Genomic DNA, 20,178 nt, shown 5'->3' on the forward strand with positions numbered 1-20,178 from the left:
TATTTCATATTCAACTTAGCTTGATGATTGATTCTTTGAATATAACTTAATACATTAAATATATATATATATGCATAATTTAGCAGAATGTGGTCATTTAAAAATACTTTAATCTTGGGTTTATCTTCTCCATGAGAAACAAAATGTTCATAGGTATATTTCAATGTGCTATTTTACTGATGTTTTTGTAGTCAATTTTATAGTTCATATAACTCATTTTAGCATGGAACATTTGTCAAAGCACATAAACTAAATATCTTTATTATTCTTGTCCTAAAATGTAAAAATATAAATATTTTTTGGAATGAATTTGGTTCTTAGTTTTTGAACCCTTTACTAGTCCCATCATTATGCTGAGTTTCATCATGATGTCTTGAGCGGTAACTATGTGTCAAACACTATGATTCCCTGCATGCCATCATTTCATTTGCAAATACCACATATTGACTGGAATCATTACAACCATTTTACTAAACAGGAAACTGAGACATATTAAAGCCAAGTGACTTTTCGATGGTGAACCAGCTAGGAAGAAATAGATTCAAAATTGACATTCATTCTCATTAGCCTCAAAATTTGTGCAACTAACCATTAAACCACATTGCATCTTAATATGTGTGTAATGCAGCATCAGAAGCCTATATGAGAAAGTAACTTTCTTTTGTTTGAGGAATCGCTACTGGCTTGCCAGAAATTTACTTGGGTGACAGTGCTCCGAGACATCTGTTACTCTCTGTCATTAGCCCAACCATCATAATTACACACCCACTGAAATAATCACAAGACGCTTCAGGGCTGACCTTGCAATGTTGTTAGTCACTCTGTTGCTGAACTTGTATCTTGTTAAAGAAATTCGGAGTTGGTGGATGATGGGGGAAAGAAAAATTAGTATTTAGGATTATATAATCTCAGAGCTGTAATTCAAGATAATCTAATGCAATGATTCATAACATTTCCTGGCTGACATGATGGGGTCATGATCCCTTTGAAAATCTGGTGAAAGATATGGCAATACAGTGTTGTGGTGGCTGCCCCTCAACTAATCTCTCTGCTTGGAGATAGTCCCAAGTTCAGCAAGGGGCAGAAGCTTCCCTCCTTCAGTGATATTCCCTCTTCCTGTACCCTGGCAGCTAGAACAGGGACACATCAGACACCCTTGGTCAGGGCTTTGATTCTTGAGGGAGAAAGCAAAGGCACAGCACCTGTGGGCAGCATGGCAATGCAACAGCATAGCAATGTCTGGGAGCTGTGAAACTCAGCATACAGTGGCTGACATTCAGAAGTGATGGCAGCAGGAACTGGTTCTTGGCAGTGCCTTGATTCCCCAGGTTGCTGCAGAAGCTAATTGTTCAAAGTTTCATTCTGAGCCTAAAGCCTTCTAATAAAATCTTTTTTTTTTTACCCCATTTAATGAAGTTGGTTTCTATTGTTTGCAATCAAGAACCCTAACTGGCAAAATTCAAATCTATCCCTGGAAAAATATACTGATACTTATTTCTTTTGGTAAAATGTCAGAAAGGTCCATAACTTCCCTCAATTTATTTAATAGACGAGGAAACTCAGGCATGCGCGGGCTAAATGATTTGCCCAAGGCTGGCTATCTGTTAGAAGTGTTGGTTTCAGTAACTAGATTTTCTGAACTCCAGTCACCTTCTGACATGCATAAATGCTCTAATCTTTTTCATGGGTGGATGTGCAAATGATTCCAATAATTCAGGCTGTGGGGAAAAAGAGCCAAATTGTGGTACCATCAGCAGCGTAATCTGGTTATGGTGAGCTGTTCCTTCACAGACAGATGTGGGAAACCATGATCATCAGTTGCATTATTCCTGAGAAGCAATGCATTCCAGTTACATAGACAGAATCAGATTCTACATTTCAGGGAATATGTATTTATGATGACACATTTATTCCCATTTTGAGGCATATAGTAATTTTCCTGAATACACATTATTGGCTTCTGTGCTTCTTCAGAAAAGATGAACTAAACATTGGCATATGTGTTCAGATTTCAACATTCCATTGTTTTCATTGTGGATAATTTCTGTTCTATATTTTTGTACAAAGTTAGATAATAAAGTGTTAATATTCTGGGGTAGGCACATTTTCTTTCCTGACAAATTACAATTCACATGTCTTTTTTAAATATCAGAGGATATGTTAACCAATTTCCAATTCTTTTTTTGCAAGGTATCTATTGGAGTTTTAAAATGACTAACACTAAGACAACTATGGGCTGAATTAACTTTGTGCATAAATCTCTAATATAGTTTATAAGATACAATGGCTTCTGACAAAAGTCAAAAGTAGTGCGTTAGGATGGACACAAAAGACAGAATTAGACATATTATTTAGTAGCAAAATAGAGTGACTACATTCAGTAACTGAATTGCATATTTTTAAAGAACTTAAAAAGTGCAACTGAATTATCTGTAACTCAAAAGGATAAATGCTTGAGGGGATAAATAACCCATTCTCCATGGTGTGCTTATTTCACATTGCATGCCTAGATTGAAATATCTCACGTCCCCCACAAATATATACACCTACCATATACCCACAAACATTTTTAAAAATTTAAAAATTAAAATACGATGCATTAGGAAAGGCTAATTTTATTGTAGATAGAGAGGTAAAAAAGAGTAAATTCTTCATGCACTCCATATTTTAAAGTATATTATTTTGCTTCCTCAGTTCACAGCTTCTATGTAGCCACTACCACAAGTCACTACTAATTTTCTTTCAGTCACTATCATATACCTGTCAGGTAAATTTCTAATCATTCTTCAAGGTTCAAAGAAAACTTTACCAAATCTTTGACACTGGCACCCTCCTACTCACAAACCTTCACCAATACAGCAGAATTAACTATACTTCTTATATGTCCTCATAATAGCATTTTTGGGGGATGGAGGGCAGAGTCTCGCTCTGTCATCCAGACTAGAGTACAGGGAATGCAGTGGTGTAATCTTGGCTCACTGCAACCTCCTTCTCTTGGGTTTGGGTTCAAGTAATTTTTGCACGTCAGCCTCTTGAGTAGCTGGGATTACAAGCATGCGCCACCACATTCAGCTGATTTTTTTTTTTTTTTTTTGTATTTTTAGTAGAGACTGGGTTATGCCATATTGGCTAGGCTGGTTTTAAACTCCTGGCTTTAAGCAGTCTGCCTGCCTTGGCCTCCCAAAATGCTGGGATCACAGGTGTAAACCACCTCAGCCAGCCACTATAATGTTTGAATCAATATTTATTGAACAGTATATTAAACAATAATCGTATATAAATACTTTAGAAATATTCTCACGATACATGAGCATTAATGGTAGAACTTGAATTTGAAACAGTGTCTCTTTCCCAAGCTAGATATTCATTTCCAATTACCTCAATACCTTCATTTGTGTTTTCCATGGTTAGATCAATTCAATATGTCCCATGGCAAATTCATTAAGTGTAGTCACAAACCTACTCCTCTTCTTGGGTCTTTTGTGAAATTTCACATAATCCACTTTCTTAAAACATACATATGATTGTGTAATTCTCTTGCACAAATCTCTCTGATAGCCCCATGTAACCTTCAGAGCAAAGACTAGATTCCTTAATAGAGTTTTCCACACATGGTCCAATTTACCGTTTCAAGCATATATCCCAGCAATTATTGTACATTCATGTTCAGAGACTTTATGTTCCCTATTTCTTCCCTCTGTGGTGCACAACACCATTTTCTCTGTAAAGTCCTACTCAGTGTTTAATAACCAGCCCAAATCTAATCTCTTCTCTGAAACCTTCCTTGCCATCCCTGTTTGGTTACCTAGAAGAATTATCACCTCTCTGATCCCACAATCTTTTGTCTATACCCCTAGTTGAACACTGAATACAAAGTTTAAACTAGGTAAGTAAGTGCCTTAACCTAATGGTAAGTGATAAAGTCACTGTGGTCCAGACTAACAATGAGATTTGTATCGTGTTAGCAGCCAACTAAGTTGTCCCTTGATGTAGTAGAATTATGCTGATGTACAGGTTTGTTGACTTGATTTCAGATAAGAAATTGAGTCCAGCTTTTAAATTTTGTTTACTAAAGGATATTATTATTTCAGTGATTGTTTTAATGTTATGGAGATATAACTGTGGCTTCTCAAATAACTACCAAATTAATATTCTTATACATGAGAAAGAAGGAAAATGGAAATCTACCTTTCTAGCACTGTGCTATTTTATACAATATATCTAAAAGAAAATCTAAAAAAAGAGATACCCAAAGAAATAAAAATAAAGCAAGTAATTTTCAGGAAGACAATTCAGAAACAGACAGAAAGGAGCATAGAAATAACTGTGAGCAGAAATTAATTCAGCCAAGATCATCAATATCATCCAACGAAAATTTATCTGAAATTTACTCTACATTGAGTCTGCCTACTCTTATTAAGTTTTAATAAAGTAGATAATCTTTAGGCACATACAAAATCATTCCAGTGATATCATTTTATAAAAGACTGCAATTTTTATGAATGATATTTTAAAGCTCATTATAAGCTATCAAAGAAGAACAATGGGCTAAGGTAGATTTTTAGAAGTTCTGATCAAAATAGATTTTACTTAAATAATTCAAACAAGTTCAGACTCTGAATCTGTGTAATACACAGAAAAATTTCAAGTCAAGATATAAGCCAAAAGCCCAATTTATAGCTCTATGTGCAGCTAATTATTTTGATAAAAACTCACTTAATTTAAATATCTAAATTTATGTTTTCCCACAATAATTAAGATATAAGATTCAGATAAAGTGCTTATCTTCATCTTACAGTGCATTTTTTCATAAGAACTAGATTAAAATATGAAAACCTTGATTCACTTAATCCAAAATATTTTATGTAAAATTCAGCAAATATTTAAGAATCTGTTTTGTATGAAACACATGACTAGATACGGGAATACACTGTTAAATAAAAGATATGTGTGTCTGTAATTTCTGCTACTCTATAGAATTTATCTCATTTTACCGCATTTTAACTACCAAAAAATGTGGAGGAATTATTACGTCACCAAAATTAAACACTAAATATTTTGACCAGCATTAACTAACTTTATAATAAAAAAGTGCTATTAGTAAAAAACTAAAGGTCACAATATATTTAGTAATTGTTTTATAAAATATATGGACAGCTAAAATTTACTAGGACATTATGTAATTCTAACCTTAAGTCCAATCTTCTATACAACTATCTCAAAATATTTAAAGTATTCATTTTTAAAAAAAGTTTAAAATTTCAGAATGTTACATTTATGTTTGAATAGCATTTTGTATATTGAGTATATTACACATAAAACTAATTCTGGAAATAGAACTCTGCTCTGGGTTTACAAAATAGTCGTCACTTGAGTATTTGTCTGAAGTCCTTCCAGACCTCACCTATAGATCACAGCACCCTCTCCCACTAACAATGAACTGACTTCAAAAATCATCTCAGCATAATACAGATTATCTCATTCTAACCTTAAACTCAATCTTCTATATAACTATCTCAAAATCTTTAAAGTATTCATTAAAATGGAAGCTTAAGATTTTAGAATTCTATGTGTATTCTTAAATAGCATTTTGTATACTGAATACATTATATGTAAAAATAATTCTGGAAATAAAAACCTTGCTCTGGATTTATAAAACAGCACTTGCATATTCATCTGAAGTCCTTCCAGACCTCACCTATAGACCACAGCAGCCTCACCCACTAACAACGAAGTGCCTTCAAAAATCATCTCAACATAATCCATGAAAAATATATCACATCATCTTTTTCTCTTTATATGAGTGGCATATATGGGAGATTAAACCTCAAAGGCAGCTAAAAGGAGAAGCAGAAGAATGAGAAGGAGGAGGAAACGGAGCCTTAGCTAGAACTGCTTCATTCTATTAGGGGAAAGCCGTGGTGGTGGTTGCTGGGAGGAGTAACATAGGAACTGTGCAAAACATAGATGAGTAAAAGATAGAAAGCACCTTGAGTTGCAAATGCATAGCAGCAAAGTACAACTCAAAGTGAACTTCTCACAAAGACGGTACTGGTGTTCTCTTAACTCCAGTCTCGTCTTAACCCAATTTGATTATCTCAGGATACTTCTATGTAACAGGTACTTCTTCAGCAAGGTCTCTAATGACACTATTCAGTGGTCAACTCTCTGTACCATCTTATTTCATCTCTCAGAAGCTTTTGAGAGTTGACCCTGTTCTTTTGGGAAATCCTTTCCTTCTACTAGCTTTTAATAGATTATGGATTCTTCTTAGACTATGTTGCTGGATTCTCATCTTTATGCAAATATCTATATCTTGGATTGCCCCAAGGCTTGGCCCTCAACCTTCTTTCCTTTATATTTTCCAAAATTTGATGCTATCCCATGGATTAAACAACTGCCTTACATGATGAACACTCTGAAATATATCACTGGCCTAGTCATCCTCTGAGAAGACACTGTTCTATAAAATTGCTTAAATAAAAATGCTAATAGGTATGTATAATAATCCTCTCAAATGATATCCAACATTATGGTTAACAGGGAGTGATCCAAGTTAGAGATAGAAATACTTATAATAACCATTGTTGGCTGGGTGTGGTGGCTCATGCCTGTAATCCCAACTCTGGGAGACTGAGAAGGGTGGATCACCTGAGCTCAGGAGTTTGAGAACAGCCTGACCAACATCGTGAAACCCTGTCTCTACTAAAAATTTAAAAATTAACCAGATGTTGTGGCCCATACCTGCAGTCTCAGTTACTCAGGAGGCTGATGCAGGGGAATCACTTGAACCCAAGAGGCAGAGGTTGCAGTGAGCTGAGATTGTGGCACTGCACTCCAGCCTGGTGACAGAGCAAGACTCATCCCAAAAAAGAAAGCCATTTTTGTAGTTTAAGTGCAATTTAATAAAAATTAGACAAAAAATTTAAATAGAGAAAGAGTCAAGATCATTATTAGCAGATGGTCTGTCTTTATGCCCAAGATTGTAAAAATTACAAATGCATTTACAGTAATAAAACATTTTGGCAAGGTGTCTTGTGACCAAATAAACGTATAAACATGAATAAATTTTTATGTGCCAACACTAACCCAACCTAATATAATGGAAAATTGTTTCATGTACAAAAATATCAGCAATGTAAAATAGATGAACATATAAAGCATTGCACTATAAAGTCATAGTGAAGGCCATAAGAGAAGACTTAAAATTTTAAAGAGAACATACTTTCTTTTCTTTTTCTTTTTTTTTTTTCTTTTTTTTTTTTTTTTTGAGATGGAGTTTCTCTCTCGTTACCCAGGCTGGAGTGCAATGGCGCGATCTCGGCTCACCGCAACCTCTGCCCCCTGGGTTCAGGCAATTCTCCTGCCTCAGCCTCCTGAGTAGCTGGGATCACAGGCATGCACCACCATGCCCAGCTAATTTTTTGTATTTTTAGTAGAGACGGGGTTTCACCATGTTGACCAGGATGGTCTCGATCTCTTGACCTCGTGATCCACCCGCCTCGGCCTCCCAAAGTGCTGGGATTACAGGCATGAGCCACCGCGCCTGGCGATACTTTCTTGTTAAGAAAAAAAAGTCTGATTTTTTTCTCTGAAAAAATCAATATTGTACCAATCAAACCCAAAGAATGTTTTCAAATCAATGAAATGATTCTCAAATTTGTCTGAAATAATAAGTATGACAATAATCAGAAATACTTTAATAAACAGAGTCTGTGTGCATCTTTGGAACGTACATGGAGAAACATCATAACAGATAAGTTAAACTGTGTCAAATGACTTTTTATAAGTCAAAAATGGTGAGATCTCATCATAAATGACACATAAAATGACCTCTAATGATAGTAAATAAAGTGTGTTACTAGTGAAAAAGGAAGAAAAGAAAGAGGAGAGAGAAAAAAATGTTAAAGAAAATATAGGCACTATGGCAGGCACATTGGTTCACTCCTGTAATCCCAGCACTTTGGGATGCGGAGGCAGGTGGTTCACGAGGTCAGGAGTTCGAGATCAGCCTGACCAATATGGTGAAACCCCATCTCTACTGAAAACACAAAAATAAGCTGGGCATGGTGGCATGCACCTATAATCTCAGCTACTCAGGAGGCTTAGGAAGGAGAATCACTTGAACCTGGGAGGCGGAGGTTGCAATGAGCCAAGATTGTTCCACTGTACTCCAGCCTGGGCAACAGAGTGAGACTCTGTCTCAAAAAAAAAAAAAAAAAAGAAAAGAAAAAGAAAAAGAAAAATGCATACACTTAATAAATAATAATCATTGGTTGGTGCTAATGGTAAGCATTTTAAAACCTTCTATTTAGGATTAAGAGAAAGATAAATTTCTCTCTTACTTCTGTTCAACATTGCACTAGATATCTTTGTCAGTAGAATATGGTAAGGATAAAAAGATGACAAATAATTGAAAGAAGGAAACAAAAATTACTTAACAGAAAACTGCACATAGACAATCAAAATGCTACTAACAAATAATGATTAATTGCCATATAGCAAACATATACAAAAATGAATTGCATGTGTATATATAGCAATGGAAGCTTTGAGATTTAAATGTGAAGAAATACTGCATGTTTATCATTCAGTATTATTAAGATATCAAACATCCCCCAATTGATCTATAGCTTCAATGTAATTGCAATCAAAATCTTACCAGGATCTTTTAAGGCTTGAAAGCCAATTATGACATTTATATAGAAACGGGAAGCAACTGCCTGGCTTGGGGCTCACGCCTGTAATTCCACCACTTGGGAGGCCGAGGCAGGTGGATCACCTAAGGTCAGGAGTTCAAAACCAGCCTGGCCAACATGTCTACCCTAAAAATACAAAAAATTAGCAGGATGTAGTGGCGGGTCCCTATAATCCCAGCTACTGGGGAGACTGAGGCAGGAGAATCACTTGAACCCAGGAGGCAGAAGTTGTATTGAGCCAAGATCACCTGGGCAACAAGATCAAAACTCTGTCCAAAAAAAAAAAAAAGAAGCACCAATAACCAAAATACTGATGAACAAGAAGAAGGTAGAAATACCTTTTTTAAAACAGATATCAAGGCTCATTTTAAAGACATAGTAATTTCAACAATTTGAATTATAATTAGGCGCTTTAGTACATTAGAAAATAAAAGACTGAAAAGGTGAGCCACAGAATGAGAGATGGTATCAGTGACAGACATATCTGACAACTGTCACATATCCAAAATATTTTTTAAAAACTCTAGCAATGACAACAAGAACAAATACATACATTCTATTAAAGACATGGGCAGGAGATCTGAATGGGCACTTCAGCAAATGGGATTGTATGGCCAGTAAATACATGAAAAGATACTACTCCTCTTATTCCTATGGGAAATGCAAACTAAAACCACAAAAAGATTCTGCCCCAAACCCAATCAGATTAGCAAACATTTAGAAACTGACCATAGTAAGCATTGGCAATCATTTAGAAATACCAGACACGTCTTTTGCAGAGGGTGAGAATATACATTGGTAGAATTTTGGGGGAGACTGTTTGACATTATGTACTGAAGTTGGCATGCATAATCTAAGAATCAGCAATTTAATTATTGGTTAAGTTCCCCAGAGAAAAGCATACACATGTGCACCAGGAGATGTTCCAGAATAATTATAGCATTATTCTGCAATCCAGAATAAACATTATTTTTAGCAACTTCAGGGGAGAAATGTCCCAAATGTTCATCAATTATGGAATACTTACATATCAGCTATATGCTTAAATGAAACACTATGGCAATTAAAATTAAGAGTCACAAATACATGGAATGTAGTGCCTGAGTCTCAAGAACACAATGTAGAGTGCGAGAACTCAGTCACAGCAATGCATGCTGTTTGATTAATTCCAAAATAGGAAAAGTCTAACTATCACACTGTTTGGGAATGTATACCTAGGTGGAAAACTTTAAAGAAAGATATAGAGTGATTACCATGAAAATGAGAATAAGGGTTATCTTTTCAGGAAGAGTATGCTGATTTCAGAGAAGTGAGAATGAAGCTTTTGGTATTCTGGCATTCTTCTATTTCTGGACCTGGGCATGTGATTACTTTATAATGATTCATAATGCTATAAATTTATGTTATATACTTTTCTGGGCATAATGGATTATTCAAAAAATAAGTTTGATAAAGTTGGTGAGCCATGTTCTAAAAATATTTAGTACCTTTACTTAACTTCTTACAACTAAATACATTTCCAGTGATTTCAACATTTAAAACTTTAAATCATAAAACTAGGCAGGAATGTAAGTGAGAGTTTTCATAACACTTGGATGAGAAAAACTATTCTGAACATGACACCAAATCAGAAATACAAAGAAAAACATTAATAAATTTGACCATATTCAATATTCAATTTACACAGAGCAACAAATAACCTAAGCAAGACTAAAATATAAACCATAAACAAGGACAAAATATTTGTACAAATTAGATGCTAATAAAACATTACTATATGTATGAGCTAAAATAAAAATAAATTAGCAAAAGAAGAATAAACCAAGGACAAAAATGGGTTATTCACAATAGAATTAATATACACTGATCACTGTGAACATCAAATTATTTTTATCTTTTAGTAAATACCATGGAAATCAACTGCAAACTTGAAAGAAATTTACTTTTTTGGGAAGTTACTATGTTCTTTGAAAGTTTTGAAGTATTTGTTACTAAATTTTACTGGCTATATCCTGGAAGAAACTCTCATTCACAGTTTTTTTTTTAATTTTATCCATAAGATAATGCAAAATTTATATAAACAAAATGCCAGTATTTTAATACTACAAAGACAAAGTCAAACATTTCTTCTATTTATATGGTAAGTCAGTACAGCTAAGTATCAGATCAAATGAAAAACAGTAGCTTGTGACCTTTAGAAAATGCAGATAGCCTCATTTACACTATTACAAATAGAAAGATTAAAACTTTAGTAATTTCATTGGTTCACATCCTGATCAATTGCTAGAGAGCAGTTACAGTAGAAATAATCATTTAATTATTTCACAGGATCGAAGATTGTTAGAGATAGAAAAGTAATGAAGGGTGATCAAGCCCAACTATCCCCACCACTGACAGTGAGATGATATGTGATTTGCTCAATATTAGAGAGTGAACCAAAGATGCTTAGGTCATCCCTCAAGGTCAGAGGGTAAGGAAAGAAATGGAAAGGTCATCTCTCAGCTCTAAATTATATATTTAACTATTGTCTCTCTTTTATTTTTTAATAGTTAAAAATCCTTGGATAACTCATGTCTGGAAGCAATGCCTTATGGAAAGGTATCAATTTCCGGTAGAGGTTAATTTTCTAAAACTGGTATAAGGTAAACGTTGTGAAGTTGTGAAGTCTGTCATTTGTTTTTCAAGGTATATTCCTCTTCCTCTTTTCCCTCTCTCTCTGCCTCTTCTTGATCCTCTACTCCCTCCCTTCCCCTGTTTTCTACACACACACACACACACACACACACACACACACACGCACACACACAACCTTCACTCCTTCCCTCTTTCTTCCAGGTTTTTCTTTTCTTTTTGGATTTCTCTTTTTACGTAATCTCAACCACAACCTATATCTCAAGCTTTGACATCTCCTTGCCTCACTTTCTTTGATTTTCTCCTTTTAAAGTCTCACTTCCACAGGACACAGGCTTCAAACCAGCAGTGACTAAGTCTGTAGATCCTGGATGAGGAGGTAGGAAGAGGGACAAAATAGACACAGCTGCCCCTAAACTCATGGATTAACAATCAAGAGAGTTCTCAGGTAAGTATAATTCAGGAAAGTTCATTCTTTATTCAAGACCAATTACATCTCTTCTGCATGACCACCGCTAACGTTTTTGCACATCTGTGAAACAGTGAAAAACTGAAAATTCAGAAGCCACAGGGTAAATACCTGGACTTAAACTGCTACTGTTAAAAATTGAAATCATCTCCAGAAACCATGACTGAATATGCAACATGCATATACACATGCACACATGCACACGCACATGTATTTCTTCCTTATATGGTCACATATAGGGAAGGCACAAACACACACAGGAGTACACACACACAGGTATGCGCACACACAGGCATTTCTTCCAGATATGGTCATATTTAAAGTGTTCAGCTGAAGAATACTAACCTCCTTCTAACTGTGCCACATAGAGAACACATGTTCATGCTCAAGAATTGGTTCAGTGAGCTCAAAATCTGAAATGTCTGCATTACTTTGATCATTCCCTTATTCGCTCAACAGACACATTTTGACTATCAACTACAAGGCAAGTACCATGCTAGATATTGAGATACAAAAGAAAAAAAAAAGTTGTTTCCACACTTTTACTGGCAGGGCAAATGAAGGTAAAATGCCTGTGCACACAGGGCTTGCAGGGCTAGAAAAAGTTTCTGGCAATAATGTTGGGTTGAGTCTTAATGCATTTGCTTAAGTGTCAGAAAAGGAAGTACATTTGTGGCACAGATACAATTAAAAATGTGAGCTCTAATTTTAATAAGTCTGGATTTTAATCTTGGCGCATACACAACTAAATGTGATTCCTTGGAAGAACAAGTTAAACTTCATTCACTGTGGCTGCATGATGGGAGTAAGAATAATACCCATAGCACAGGATGATTGTGAAGGCTAACTGCTGTAATGTGTACAAACTACACAGCACAGGGCTTGGCACACAGTAAATCTTCAACAAATATTAGATAATATTATCATTATAGTTTAATAAATAAAACACAGCTGGGAGGCTTGGAGTTTAAGTACTCACATACAATTTGTTCACTTCCTTTTTCATTGCACTTTTCTATGAAAACAAAAAATACGTGTATTTCCTGACCCAGAATGAGAGGATTTCAGAAGAGCACTGTATCATCAAATGCACCTGCCAGTATGGTAGCAGCAGGCACACTCTCCATGACCTTTTTTTTTTTTTCGCTTCTTAAAATGATAAAAACCACACTTGCAGTACATGCTCAATAGTTGGGGAGTAATTAGTGGCTCACATAAAACAGAAAATAGATCAGCACTTTACTAACATAGTCCTTCTTTGCCTAAAATAATAGGTTTGCCATAGCAACCTGATTGCACTAGAAAAAGCGCCTGCCAAATGCATCCTAAGCTCCCTTGCAATTTCTGTGAGAAGGAATTAAACACTTGAGAACTATAATATTCTGTGCCATTTCAGCTAAGTACAAATATTTTTGTGAGAATAAAGTAATCTTCCTTCAGACATTTGAAAGTGAAGAGGCACCCTCACCTTCCATTTCAAAACAGGCAGTAAAACTTCATACAATGCAAGCCACGTTGACATTACAGATTGATCGTTAGCCAAGCAAAAGTTGCTTATGACTTTAAAATACAGATAAATGTCGATCCTTCTATTTGTGCTTAGTACACAAGGATTAAAGTCATCAGTCATGGACTATGTAAGGAACGTAGACATTTAAGCAAATGCTGTACTAATATAATTTTCTCTGTCTTAGAATGTCTAAAATGGAAAATGGGAAGAGACGCACCAGGGCACATTCATCTTTAAAGGTTTTCCAAACCATGGAGCAAAACATCACAAAGGAGGTCATTTAGTACTCTAACAGATGATCTCATTATTTGAAACTTAAGATGGTTTCTACAGCAACACCTGAAACTATTCAAGATTCACTTTCTTTTTCTAACAGAATGCCTATAAATTAGGTAGTAATATACTTACATACAAAAGTAACTCTGAAACTGAGTGACAGGTTCAAGTTTAAGACATCAGTGAACGACTGAGGTAGGAAATGTAGAGCCTAAGTTCTTGACCAGTGTAGTCTACCATGAAGCAGCCCATGTAAATTAGAGTAAAAATCTCCTTTTCTCTAGCTGGCAAAACCCACTGATTGGTCATTGGCAGTGCCCTGGTTCGGAAACACAGTTATGGATTTCTTAATACCTAAATCCTATGAAATACTGGCTGATCTTTAACATTGACTTTAATGATTTCATTCCAGATCATAAACAAACACACTTAACTGTGATTCACCATAAAATTACTTTATGAGATAAATGCTTAAGAACACACACAGGCCATAAATGCCATTCACCAGTGAAAGAAAGTGTTGTTATTGATATAATCAGATAAAGGTTTCCATAGAAAGTATTTCTTCAAGGTGAGTTTATTTGGGTAAAGGAGAAGTAGGGTGGAATCAGGTCCTAATCACTTTGAACTTCTTGGTACTGACACTTTAGAACATTAAAACATGGGCTGGGCGCAGTGGCTTATCCCTGTAATCCTAGCACTTCGGGAGGCCGAGGCGGGTGAATCACCTGAGGTCAGGAGTTCGATACCAGCCTGACCAACATGGTGAAACTCCATCCCTACTAAAAATTTAAAAAGTTAGCTGGGCATGATGGTAAGTGCTTGTAATCCCAGCTACTCAGGTGGCTGAGGCGGGAGAATCACTTGAACCTGGGAGGCAGAGGTTGCCAAGATCACGCCACTGCACTCCAGCCTGGGTGACAGAGCAAGACTCCGTCAAAAAAAAAAAAAAAGTGTCAGTGAATCTAGCATTTCTTTAATACACATTTTCAGGAGTGCTAATTAAACTGATTTGAAATAAATGTGGACTTTCTTCCTAAATCAGGAATAATTAGCAAATATATTTTACAAATGGAACAATGAAATCGATAGAAAAATACATAATATACTTTCCCTCAAAAATATGCTAATCTTTTAAAATTAAGAAAAATTCACCATAAAACAATAGTTTATTCTGCTTATTTTCTAGTCTTTGTTTTTGACTCTACCAAAATATACTTTCCCAAGTCACAGACATTAGAAAGAACACTGCACACATACGAGTTTACGCATATGTGAAAATGTATGTGTATATGTACATGTGAATTTGGGATGAAGCAAATTCATGTGAGCAACTTATCCTCAAATAGTTTACGTAAAAAAGCTCTTTGTACTATTCTTAAGTCTTCTAAGTTTGAAATTATTTCAAAATAAAAATAGTTCATAATTTAAACATATATAAGTAAAACTCTATACATAATTTATGTAGCTAAACAGTATTTTCAAAATTGAGGTCTTATCAATAATCACGTATACACCTACTCACACATTTTATACCCGATTTTGGAAAACAGTTTTTAGCATCATATTCAGGATTTAAGCCATTTTTATCTATGAAGCCATGTCAAACATATGCAGAGCCTGGGAACTGTGTAGCCCAAAATGCCAGAAACATAATAAGCTTAAAGTTTAAAGATAGAGTAAATTTGCTTCAACATTGCCATTTTACAGCACATTCATTACAGGCAGGATTAATAAGTAAGAGCTACAGAGAAGTAGAATTAAACATACTATAATAAATAGGATTCTATCCATTAGCGTAGTCCTGAATGGAATGGATTAGCATAGTGGGGAATATGTTTCTCTTCCTGGATGGAAGTGAAGCCAAGAAGTTTGTCTTTTCTAAAGGCTGAATGTTTGTGCTCTGGAGTCTCAGACCTAGGAGAGAATCCCGTATCTACCACTTATAAGCTCTATAATTTGAGGAAAGAATGAATCTTCCATTTCCAAAAATTCAAAATTAAGAGTATCTACATAACTACCTTTAAAGAGGCTGAAATAGACATCTATTTTCACAAGTACTATTATTTGAATTTTCTTGGTACCAATGTGAGTAGAGGTTGTAGTACAGTGTCTCAACAGTTTTAAAAATTCAAGAACTATATCACTTAAAAAGTAAAAGCCCTCCACAAATAGATCTACACATATTATAGATTTTTATATATGAAAGTGTTACATGGTTTTTCCACACCTAATACGTTTCTCATTCTAAAATGAATTTCTCATTTCTTCTTTTTTGTCTCTGCCAGCAATATGATTCAGATAACTTATGGTTTCTCTATTAAGTAATGCTAATTATTTATGTATATATTTATTTATTTAGAGATAGAGTCTTGCTCTGTCACCCAGCCTGGAGTGCAGTGGCATGATCTTGGCTCACCGCAACCTCCATGTCTCAGATCCAAACAATTGTCAACCTGAGTAGCTGGGATTACAGGCATGTGCCAACATGCCCAGCTAATTTTTACATTTTTAGTAGAGATGGACTTGTGCCATGTTGGCCAGGCTGGTCTCCAACTTCTGGCCTCAAAAGATCTACCCACCTAAGCCTCCCAAAGTGCTGGGAATACAGGTGTGAGCCAGCATGCCCAGCCAGTGATGCTACTATGCTAATAATTTACTGATAATTTAAATAATATAAGAGTATCTTATATTGACATTATTTTTCAACAGACTCCTTTTGCACCTTAAAGTCCTACTGGAATTTTTGTCTCTGTTGTAAGAAATAATTTTTAGATTAACAAAAATCTAACAGTATTAAGTAAACCCAAAGGCAACCAGGATTTAAGTAGCCAAGGTGCTAGAGAAAGAGGACCACTGGAAAGTGACTACTACCTTCTATGCAAATAATCTCTTTGATGCAATTGTTGACTCTGAAACTATCTGGGACAAGAGGTTGAAATGCCAAGCAGAAAACAGTATCTGCAATATGAATAAATTAGGCATAGCTTGTGACTTCTTCATCTTGCTGCAAATAACAGTAATTGGAACACAGCAAGAAGGAGGATACTAATAAACATTCCATGAACAACACAGATTTTCACTTTAGGTAACATCTCAATTCCTTATTGGCTTTATATATATATGTCTGCTAGAAAAAAAAAAGTGTATTGTCTCTCAAGGAAGATCACATCATTTACAAAACTCTACAGATTTTGAAAAAAAAAAAAAAAAAAAAGTTTAAACACACCAAAACAAAACAGGAAATGAACAGGTATGTCAAGAGACAGGACAAATTCACTAACAATAAAAGAGAAAAAAAGACAGACAATAGAAAGAGATTAAAAAAAGATGCCAGGAACAAACTTAAATCATCAGTCATTGATTAACATGTTTATGATTTAATATGTTCAAAAATTATATTGTTGTGTGGAAAAACTCACCAATTATCTTTAAAATAAAATAAAGTGAAAATTCTGAATTTAAAAATACAGTAACTAAAATTAAGAATTGAATAAGAATATTCAATGGTAGGTATGACACAGAAGAAAAGAGGATTAATAAACTGGAAGATATGACAGTAGAAAATAGCCAGATTACAGAGAAGAAAAGAATGGGGGGAAAGAGCATAAGAGATACATTGGACTTGAAATAGTACCTTATTCATCTAATTGGGTTCTCAGAAGAAGAAAAGATAGAATGAGTCAGAAAGGACATTTGAGGAGATAATGGATAAACGTTTATACTGCTATTATGGAATGAAACGTCCTATCCATAAATTTATATGTTAAAGTCCCAGTTACCAGTACCTCAGAGTGTGATTATATTTGGAGACAGATTCTTTAAAGTGGTAGTTAATGTTAAAGGAGATCATTAAGGTGGCAGTAATCCTGGTGGCCTTACAAGGAGAGATTTGAACACATATATTAAAGAGGGGAGATCATACGAAGACACAAAGGGAAGGCCATCCACAAGACAAGGAAAGAGACCCTTGGAAGAAATCAACCTTGTATAAATCTTTGTCTTGGATTTCTAGCTTCCAGGGCAGGACTATGAGAACTAAAATTATGTTGTTTAAGCCATTCAGTCTTTAGTATTTTTTTTTTTTTTACAATCTTTAAAAACTAATACAAATGTCGAACTAATTCAAGCTACAGATTTGAGAAGTTCCATGGAGCATAAAGAGAATAAACAAAAAGAAAACCAACTAGAATCACCATATTCATGACAAAGTCAAGACAAAAATAAAGGGAAAAAATTTAAAAGTAGTAAAAGATAAAAAAATGCATTCCTATCAAAGGAAAAAGCAACATGCCTGATAACTGAATTACCAAAACCAATGATCAAACCAGGTGATGATGAAACAGCATTTTAAAAATTCTAAAAAAAACCTGTCAAACTAGAATTCTGTGGATAACAAAAATATCCATTTAATTTGAAGGGAAATTGAGAAATTTTCCAGACAAACAAATACTAACAGAAGTTGTGACCAGAGGAGACTATCAGAAGAAATGTCAAAGAAAAATTTCTTCACACATTAGAAAAAAGATCATGGAATACTATTGCAGCAATAAAAACGATGAGTTCGTGTCCTTTGTAGGGACATGGATGAACCTTTGAAACCATCATTCTCAGCAAACTGACCCAAGAACAGAAAATCAAACACTGCATGTTCTCACTCACAGGCAGGTGTTGAACAACGAGAACACATGGTCACAGGAAGGGGAGCATCACACACTGAGGTCTGTTGGGGGAACAAAGGGAGGGACAGCGCGGGGTGGAGAGTTGGGGAGGGATAACACGGGGAGAAATGCCAGATACAGGTGATGGGGAGGAGGGCAGCAAACCACATTGCCGTGTATGTATCTATGCAACAATCCTGCATGCTCTTCACATGTAACCCCGAACCTAAAATGCAATAAAATATTTAAAAAAAGAAAGAAAGAAAGAAAAAAGATCAAAAAGAGAAAAGAACACTAAAGTCAAGAAGAAAATACAGAAAAACAAGAAGCAAATATAGGGTAAATCTAGGTAAAAAAAATTCTATAAAAATAAGATGAAGTTAAACTAAATCTAGAATGTAAATACTATGATGCTAGAATAGCAGGGATACAGAAATAACAAAGACATTAGGAAAAGGAGGTTACAAATCAATCTCATGAACTTTGAACCCAGCAATATATTTTTTAAATTATATAAGTGAATTTAATCAAGGAATAGAGTTGCTTCATCATTTTATAATCAATACAACAGAAAAAACAATTATTGTAATATATATATATATACTCTATATTAGACAATACTTAAAATCATTCATAAGAAAGAAATAGACAGTGACTTCCTTATTTTGATGAAGGTAATCTAAACTAAATTTATACCAAACTTCATATTTAGAAGTATAATATTGAAAGGTTTCAACTTAAATAACGGAACAGAGAAAGGTTCTCCAAAGACAGTAAGTTTATTCGGGAATGAACACTGCAAAGAAGAACCATGTCATAGTAAACTATGGAAGTATTCAGGGAGGCAAAAGAAGACCAGGGTTTTTAGAAGTCAAGTGAGGAGGGTTACATATGTTGTTTTGAAACAAGTATCCTTAGTTACGAGGATCAAAAACAAGTCTGACATTAGTCCAAGGTTTAGACAAGCAGATATCCTCACAGAAGCATGTGCGTGTGTGTGCGTGTGTGTGTGCGTGTGTGTGTGTGTGTGTGTGTGTGTGTGTGCTAGGTTGCAATAGGTTTGTATATGATTGCAATTTTTTCAGTCTTTTGTGATAGTCTTATTATCAGGTGATTGTGTATGAAAACACTTTCTTCATGGTCTTTCCTGGCTTTATTTTGTCAGTGTCTGACACAAGTGACTTCATTTTGATTCAGACAACTTTCACATTTCCTTCTTTTGATCAGAATAGGTCTCTAAAACCATTGCTGATGAACCATTCTTTGGTTAGATTTTGATCGTCCATCAGTGCCAGATGAACTTGTCCTGGGTTGCTCTGATCCCATATCAGAGGAAAGTGATTGCTGATTAGGAGTCAGTGACAAACCCTTCAGCCACATTCGAGCAACAAGAGTTCTGTGGGGAGTGGCTCTACCTGCAGTTCATTGTTAAGTCAGTTTCATAGACATCATAGACAAGGACTATCATCTCAAAACTCTGAGCCAGCATTATTCTGTCAGGAATTGTACTCTGCAGAAATTTGACAAGTAATAGGTACAAAATTTATAAAGGAAAATGCAAAGTAAAAGTAAGAGTAATAAGATAATCCTAGCTTACATAATAGTTTTGAGCACAAACCTAGGCTTCAGAGCAACTGACTGAATCAACCAAATGACCATGGGGTATTAGGTAAGTCCTGTTGTAACTATGTGGCCTATTTTCTTGAGTATTTGCATTACAACTTGTGCAAAGGGATTTATCCACGTACAGAATGTATTATTGGCAATAGCACAAATGTCTTTTTATTTAACCAATAGATAATCTAGAGCAATTCTATCATTTAATACCTCATGGCTGGGTTGAATTAAAGCACAGAATGAGCAGCAGTTGTAATAGAGATGATATTGAAGTTACCCATTGGGCAGGCTAAAGGCTCATCTGTTAGTACACGT

General features: G+C 35.1%; 1 protein-coding gene across 2 annotated transcripts in view; it reads right to left on the reverse strand.

Moving 5' to 3' along the window:
- The window catches only part of ITGBL1 (integrin subunit beta like 1), a 260,806-nt gene that overhangs the window by 26,291 nt on the left and 214,337 nt on the right, over window positions 1-20,178 (reverse strand). The gene's annotated exons all lie outside the window — the stretch shown is intronic.

This window comes from Saimiri boliviensis, chromosome 16, assembly GCF_048565385.1.
Source record: "Saimiri boliviensis isolate mSaiBol1 chromosome 16, mSaiBol1.pri, whole genome shotgun sequence".
NCBI classification, from domain to species: Eukaryota; Metazoa; Chordata; class Mammalia; order Primates; family Cebidae; genus Saimiri; species Saimiri boliviensis.